This window comes from Phragmites australis, chromosome 22 (assembly GCF_958298935.1).
Source record: "Phragmites australis chromosome 22, lpPhrAust1.1, whole genome shotgun sequence".
NCBI lineage: Eukaryota > Viridiplantae > Streptophyta > Magnoliopsida > Poales > Poaceae > Phragmites > Phragmites australis.
In genome coordinates, this window is record NC_084942.1 from 12,324,431 (window position 1) to 12,332,669 (window position 8,239).

The 8,239-nt window shown below is 39.2% G+C and overlaps 1 pseudogene; it reads left to right on the forward strand.

Annotated features, from left to right (window-relative positions):
* Positions 1-542: 542 nt before the first annotated feature.
* Positions 543-8,004, forward strand: LOC133905583 (zinc finger CCCH domain-containing protein 66-like; annotated as a pseudogene).
* The last annotated feature ends 235 nt before the right edge of the window (positions 8,005-8,239 follow it).

Sequence of the window (8,239 nt, forward strand, 5' to 3'; positions counted from 1 at the left end):
CCTTGGTCTATTTGGAAAGCGAGAAATGATGTCATTTTTAGAAACTCGGTTGTTCCCTTTTCTATCTGGAAAGTGTCATTGTAAATGGGGTGTCTGTTCAATCCTTTAGGTTGTCTATGTCCTTAAGACCCCTGGTCTCTGCCTAGCTCTCTTCGCTCCCACCTCTTTTTTCCCCTCTCCCTTTGTATAGTCCCTCCTTTTTGTTTGTTTGTTCTTCTCTTTTGTGTTTTTATAATATATACCACAGTAGGGTTTTTTCCCTTACTGTTTCCCTAAAAAAAAGTTAAGTGCAATTTTAACTGGGGTGTTGGATTCTATTCTGTACAGAACTGATGAAATAATACGAACTCCTATGACTTTGGAAATGGATGGCTGCACACCAATATTACCACTGGAAGTGTCAATGCTGAGTTGCTTGACTTCCTTCTTCTTTACTACATGCTGATGTTGTTTTCAGCTTAATTCTTCTGAAGCTTAATCAACTTGGTTTTAATTCGAATTAGCGGATGATCAAATGTCAAGCATGTATTTGATGCTGAAGTATGGAGAGTGAATTGGACAATTCGTGTTATCCTTACATTTTCAGATGCTTCTTGATGTCTTCAGTATCATCCATCCTAGCACGATTGCTGCCTTGTCGTTTAATGTGAATATGTAGAGCGATTGCTAAAGTTATTTCTTAATGATTGCAGAGGCCACGTGGCAAATGACTTTAGGAGGAGGAGAATCTATGGAACCTGGTCCCTACCCTGAGCGTATTGGAGAACCAGACTGTAGTTATTACATGAGGACTGAACTTTGTAGATTCGGGGTGACCTGCAAGTTCAATCACCCGCCAAACAGGAAGCTGGTAGCCTCAAACTATATCTTTAGTCTATACTGCATAGCAATTAGTTGTCACTCCAATATATTATACTTTGACTTCTGGCAGGTTACTTCTTCAGTTGCGATGCCATTGGTTTCCATTCCTCCAGACTTTTGGCCATTGTTGCTATGCATGCTTAAGTTAATGCTTCTGAAAGGGTCTCTCGAGAGCTTTAGGGATTCTTCGAATTCCATCTTTTTTTTTTCCACCATGTTTGGAAGAAACTAAATAGTTTAACTAAATTAATTAAATGGAATAGTTGCTTCCTCTGAAGTCTGATTATTTTTACTGATATCTATTTTGTTAAGGAGGTGACATACTGTAATTTGTACTTTCAATTAAATAAAGGATGGTACCTTAGTGCTGGAAGTTCGACTGATATTCAATGCTGTGTACAGATCTGAATTAAACCTGTCTTTCCTTCCTTTCTTATTCTTACAAATGAACCTTAGGGTTATGATCCGGAATTCTAATTATTGCAGTAATTGGGCTTGAATAAGACCATGTAATTTGATCAGTCGTCAAGTTTATGTGAAATTTGCATCATTTTCTTTAATTATGTTCACCTGAAGAATGCAAGTCGATGTTAATGGCAAGACTAGAAAATTGACAGTCTAAAGCTAAACTTTCAAGCCTTTTTCTTTTTGAGGACTCTAGTGTCCAACCAATTGTTTATTGCAGGTTCCTTGTTAGCTTTTTTTCATTTAGAATTAGGATTCTTGTGTTATTCATTCCACTTGTTTTATCTGCTGTTAGATAGTTTTGTGTACACTCACTTAACTGGCTCACTTTGAGCATTGGGCTTGTTGCTCAAAGGATCAATACCTATAATAAAGATAATTTGTTTTTTTTATTTGATGCATCGAACCTGCCATATTTTCTATGCTCTCTGTTAAATATTTCATATGACAAAGTACTCTAGCTCAGGATTTCTCTACTGGTTTCTTTCAGAAGAAAAAATTGGTGATATTTCGTTTTCTTTTCATTATACTCCGATTGACAAAGCTGCCAATATTAAAATGTATGCAAGATTTGTGATAGCTTTTATTATAATGTTAAAGCCATACAATTTTTCTCCTTGTTATTTTCTGCTTGATTTTAATTGTGTCTTGACTTCAGTTGCTTTTGGTTAAAATATAAGGCTGCTGCTGCTGCAAGGATGAAAGGGGAATTTCCTTATAGAGTTGGTCAACCTGAGTGTCAAGTGAGTTTTCAATCTTTTAGCAGCTGGCTAGATCATTTTTTCTTCATTTGATTTTGTAAACCATGTGATGTATGATTGATTACAACATTAGCCAGTTTTCATAATACAAATATTCTGATTTTCAGCGTCAATGTATGTTACTTATGATCTATTTCAGTGCATTGCCTCGATGATTGTTTGTAGCAGGCAGGCATACATTTTTGCTTGCGTGCCTTTTTTGGTCCACAGAAAGTAGCTCCAAATAATAATTGTACGAGGAGTAACCCTTCGTATCCATGTTTTCCTTACTATTGTGTTTCTTAGTAAGAGCAATCCTAGTTATTTTGACTGTAGATGTTGTTAGATATATATATTGCTCTGTGTAATATTCTCATCATATAGTGCTCTATATAATATTCACATCATATAAAGGGTTCTTATATATACTGGCCTAAGACCTTCAAAGAATACAAATTGCTATTCCTAATATGGTATTAGAGTATGATCCGCAAGAGGCTTATTATCAGTGGATCGAAGCTGAAGGTTAAGCTCTATGGGAGTATCAATAGTGTGCTCATCAGTGAGAAAAGCACGATAAAGAAGATCTTGAATATACTTCTCTTAGGACAGCAAGAAGCCCGCAGCAGTAGAAGAAATCTCAATCCTAAAAAAGTAACGAAGAGGACCGAGATCGGACATAAGAAGCTGCTCATTAAGATAAGCATTCACCAAAGCAATATACCCAGAATTATCTCCTATAATGATCATGTCATCAACATACAAGAGAAGAGTCCGACTATGAGAGGAAGTGTGAACAAAGAGCGTAGAATCATGAGCACTAGCAGAAAAACCAACGGGAATGATCACAGAACAAAAGCGCTCAAACCAAGCTCGAGGGGTTAGCTTAAGGCCATAGAGAGAACGACAGGGACGACAAACCATACCCTTAAGAACAAAATACCTTGGTGGTGGGTGCACGTGGACCTCACGCATCTCACCATTAAGAAAGGCTTTCTTGACATCAAGCTGTAAGATAGATCACTGACACACAGAGGCAACAACAAAATTGTGATCATGTAGGCTACCGGAGCAAAAGTCTCATCATAGCAATGACCATCGATACCGTCATCTAGTTAGGAGTCTTGTTTATCTTGGTGTCACTCGTCCTTTCTCATACAGTGCACATCCTCAGTCAGTTCATTTCTGCTCCCACTCACCTCCACTATAGTCATCTCTTTGCGCTCTCTTCGAGGAATATCTCTCGTTGTCTCTTCTTTCCACGCTCCAGCTTTTTTTCGTGTTTATTCTGGTGCTACTTGGGCTAGTAATCCTTCTGATCGCCGGTCTCTTTCTGCCTGGTGTGTTTTCCTCAGTGGTTCTCTCATTGCTTGGAAGACTAAAAAAGCATACAACAGTTTCTCGTTCTAGTGCAGGTGCTGAGTTGTGATCCATGGTGTTGTTGACAGTGGAGTTCAGTTGGTTACGGTGGTTACTTGAGAATTTTCGTGTTCCTCCTCCTGCACATACTCCTCTTTACTCAAACACGACATGTGCTATCAGTATTGCTCGAGATATGGTGAAGCATGAGCTCACCAAGTATATTGGTGTTGATGCTTTTTACACACGGACATAGGTACATGATGAAGTGGTGATTGCTCTTCAGTATGTTTCTTCATAGCTTCAATTTGCTGATTTAAGAGTTGAGCTCAAAGTTTTGGTTGAATGATGTGATCATTTGCATGTTCAAGTTTTCTTTTTAGCCAAGCACCAAGTAATGCTTGTAGTTGCTTGGAAAAAAGTCCAAATAACAAATTTACAGAACATTATGTGAACTGAACAGGTGGCTCTTGCTTCCTGTTATTGACTCACATGCCCTGATCCAAAGATAAATTTGGTTCAGCTTAGCTGTATGAAAACTATCATGACATCCCACTGGATGCTGCTGTTAAACCCTGCAACTCTTATTCAATATTCTCTCTTTGAGGAATTTCTAATTCATATTAATCTATTTGCCCACACCTTTTTTTTTATCTCGGTTAAAATTGGACTTCAGTTTTTAAACTTATCAAATGTGCAATATTTCTGCAGTACTTTGACTACTATTTTGACTACATTGGGCTGCCAATCTGTGTCAAGATGAACGTTGATCCTTAAATTTTTTATATACTCTATTCATTTAGAGTACTATCTGAAGACTGGTACTTGCAAGTTCGGAGCAACATGCATGTTTCATCACCCCAGAGAAAAGGCTGCAATTGCAACACGTGTACAGTTAAATGTTCTAGGTTACCCACTACGTTCGGTTTGTTCTGAAATTCCTTATCTTTTGGTCGTTGCTTAATTGCTCATTAGTTAACTAGGATTGTTCTAAATCTCTTAGCTTGTCTGCGTGATTAGCTTTTATTTACTTGCAGTTTATTACTGCAGAATGAGAAGGAATGTGCTTATTATTTAAGAACAGGGCGGTGCAAATTTGCAAGCACATGTAAGCTTCAAACATCCTTATCTGCAGGATGATATACGCTGTTTAGTAATAATGCCCTGTTCTTACTAAACAGCGTATATTATTTGTCCACCCTCCCCCCCCCCCCCTACCAATAGACCCTCCAATATACGCTGTTTAGTAATGTAAGTTTTCCCCCACCTTCATCCTACCTTACCTAACAAGCCCCTGAACTCCTACCCATCTGCTACAATCAAAACGTTTGACTTGTCTAACCTACCCAATCCAACCTATTTTGACCTGCTTCCAACCTGTTGAACCGAGCCAGCCCATCTAGTGTGATCTATTTGAGGTTGTGTCTGTAAAGTGTAAACTGGCCTGACCCGCTGAAACCCGCTACTGTACACCCCTACTTCCTGACTTGAATGGAAGATGAGTATCAGTCTATACTTGTCATAAGCCTTTATACCTTATTATTAAAAGCAAAGTAATGCCATGTGCAATATCTTTTCCGGGACATCTATATTTTAACTGCTCTTTTACTAGCAATTTTTTTGGTAGTCCTCTTGTGGAACTTGTACATGATCAGCATTTTATTTATTGCCCCTTAGGCACAAATGGGCTCTTCTCCGGATGACCAGCAACGAACGCCTGGAACCACTCGATACTACACTGGCTCACATCAAAGTGAAACAACTGGTATGGGTGAACATGGAATGTTTCCATCATACCAAGCAGGCTCTGTTCCAGTTGGACTTTATGCAGTACAAGGCGAGAACATATTTCCTGGGAGACCTGACCAACCTGAGTGTCAGTTTTATATGAAAACCGGAGACTGCATGTTTGGTGCTGTTTGCAAGTTTAGTCACCCTAAGGAACGGCTGATTTCCGCTCCAAACTGTGCACTGAGTCCATTAGGTCTTCCACTTCGCCCGGTAATGTTGTTTTTCCACGTTGATATGCATCCAGCAGAAATTATCAACGTGACTCCATTTGATAAGATTTTTTCATGCAAATTTTCCTGTATGTATGCTGTATTACTTTCAGTACTTTTAGCATGGGTAAATAAAAAAACTCGACCAACGTAAGAAGATTTAGGTGATATTATAAATAAAAAGAAATAGATATCCAAATTTGAGTTGAAGAGTACTCGAACTAGGGTGATCTAGGCTCAGTTCTTAAGTATGGGTAAATGATAGTATGATTTTGGGGAATACCCCTATTTTTTAAACTGCCAATACCCCTTTAAAAGGTGTTCAGAACTGAACTTGAGAGCATCTCATGGATTCAGATGTTTGGGAAATTTGTCAGGGGAGTTATTATGTGAAATGGTGCTAACTAACGTGAGGATGGATTGCTTTCACGTGGTGTCAAATGACGTCAAGGTGCCATGAAGAAAGTAGGGATGCAAAACAACTTTTTAATAACTTATAATCTCTATTGGTTCTTGTAACACCCTACCTTCAAAATTCACTTACAACCTAGCCTACCTATTAGACGGGCCCACGTACGAATAGCACCTCTTATACTTTTCAGCCTCGTTTCGTGTAAAAGGGTTAACCTAGATGTGCTATGTTTGGAATAGCAAGGCTTATAAGCTGGTCTGCACTTATTTAAACTACCAAAGTGGTACTAAACCCACCACATTAGAACACTTAAGCCACACAGACCGAAACTAGAAATACTAATGTACTAGAGTATTACACTCTCCCCTTTCAGGGCTACCGCACTCAGCGGCTAACCACATAGATGGTAGACAAATACCAAGGATCTCTCCTCAGTGCCACGGCCATGCCATGTCTCCTCTACAGGCCGACACGCATGCACTCGTGCAGCGAGAGTTAGCTCTGATACTATTTGTAACACACTGCCTCTAAAATTCGCTTGCAGCCCAACCAACCTGTGGTGCAGACCCGCATACGTATAGCACCTCTTTTACACTTCAGACCCGCATACGTATAACACATCTCTTACACTTTTGTTCTCACTTCGTGTAAAAAGTTTATCTCGGATGTGATATGTTTGGAATAGCAAGGCTTATAAATTGAACCTATTTAAACTACTAATTGGTACTAAACCTACCATACCAGAATAATTGGGCCACATAGGCCAAAACCAGAAATACTAATGGGCTGGAGTATCGCTGTTCTAGCAGCAACTTATTTATATAAAGAATTTCTAAGCTATGTTACTTTTCTGACATTAGTGATGCACTTGAGATAGCTATTCAGGAACTTAGGGGAGCTAAAAACTTAACCAGAAGCTACTTTCAGTAAAAAAAAAATCTCCGTTAGCTTATCTAATTCCTTCCTAAGATTTAGGATAATTTATGAGGGTATCAGCCAGCAAAATAGTAGTTAGCTGTCTCCGCTTCATTTGACTCAATTTAAGCACTGCGTCCTTTTCATATGTTAACCAATTGCCTTAGTGCATTTGCCATGTAGTGTACAGTAGTAGCAATTTGTTGAACCATTCTTCTAAATACCAGTTTTGGGACACCTGTTTCTAATTATATTATCTAGTGTTACCAAGTTTAAGCATGTGGGAAACAATATTGATTGCAAGTGGTACATGGTTGTCACTGATTCTGGTTTTTTACATTACCCATTCTTTATGTTATTTATAATTTTTTAGAGCATTTAAGTTATCTGCAGGTTAGATCTTATGGACGATGTCACTCTAACCACCTTTTCTTTTTGCTGCTAACAGGGAGAACCTGTCTGCACCTTTTATTCTCGTTACGGCATCTGCAAGTTTGGTCCAAATTGCAATGACCATCCTATGGGAACCCTTATGTACGGAACTAAACCTCACCGACAGGTGATGCACCAACTATGCACTACCAATTGGCACCCTCACCAGGGCATTCTGAAAGATTGCTCAGTGGAGGCTCTGGAAGGTCTCATAGGGTTTCCCAACCTGACTCCCAGAAAATACCCTCCAGCAATGGAAGTACTGAGAGAGAGGCATCGTAAGCCCTCCTCAGCCTTTCTTCATGCTTATTCCCATTCTTGTCTCTTCAGTAATTATCTCCCAACACATTCAAAGAGCTGAAGCTGTACAGGTCCTCGTCCATCCTTTTTCACTGTTTTGAGCTTCCACATTCTGGTGCTTCAACATGTATCACATTCAGGCAGGAAAAAGTTCTTGCTTACCCCCTCCCCCCCCCCCCATTTGCCATGCGAAAATAAATGGGGTAACCACTTATTTATCCCTACCATATACACACAAGATTCACTCACTCCCTGATCCCTTTGTTGTAGTTATACAGGTGACCTGCTGTGGACAAAGCTTACCAAACTGACAACTGTGGATGCAACCTCTTCTCGTTCCTTTTTGCTCTTCTTCCTTTCTAGGCATTGGGGTAGTTCATGCTGCTTGTGCAAGTGTGCATGTTGAAAACAGAGGAAACAATACCCTGCCTTCTATGAAATAATTGTAATCACGCCCACTGAATTATTTTCTTCAATAAGAGATGTCAATGACAGCTGCGACCTGAGTCATTTCATCTCACCATGAATTTTGTTCTTGTATCGGCCGGTTTATATTTGTGTTTCTTTGAGACCAAAGCTGATGAGATCTTGTATTCTGCATAAACTTGAGCTTTACATATTTGCTGCCCAAACTGATGACAGTTCGTTTCCAGTTAGGTTCGGTGTTTAGTCCACAAGCCATCCAACCCATTGACATCGTATGACAATCAACGAAAATAGTTAACTGTTTTAAGTATTAACCTTGCCACCAGTTT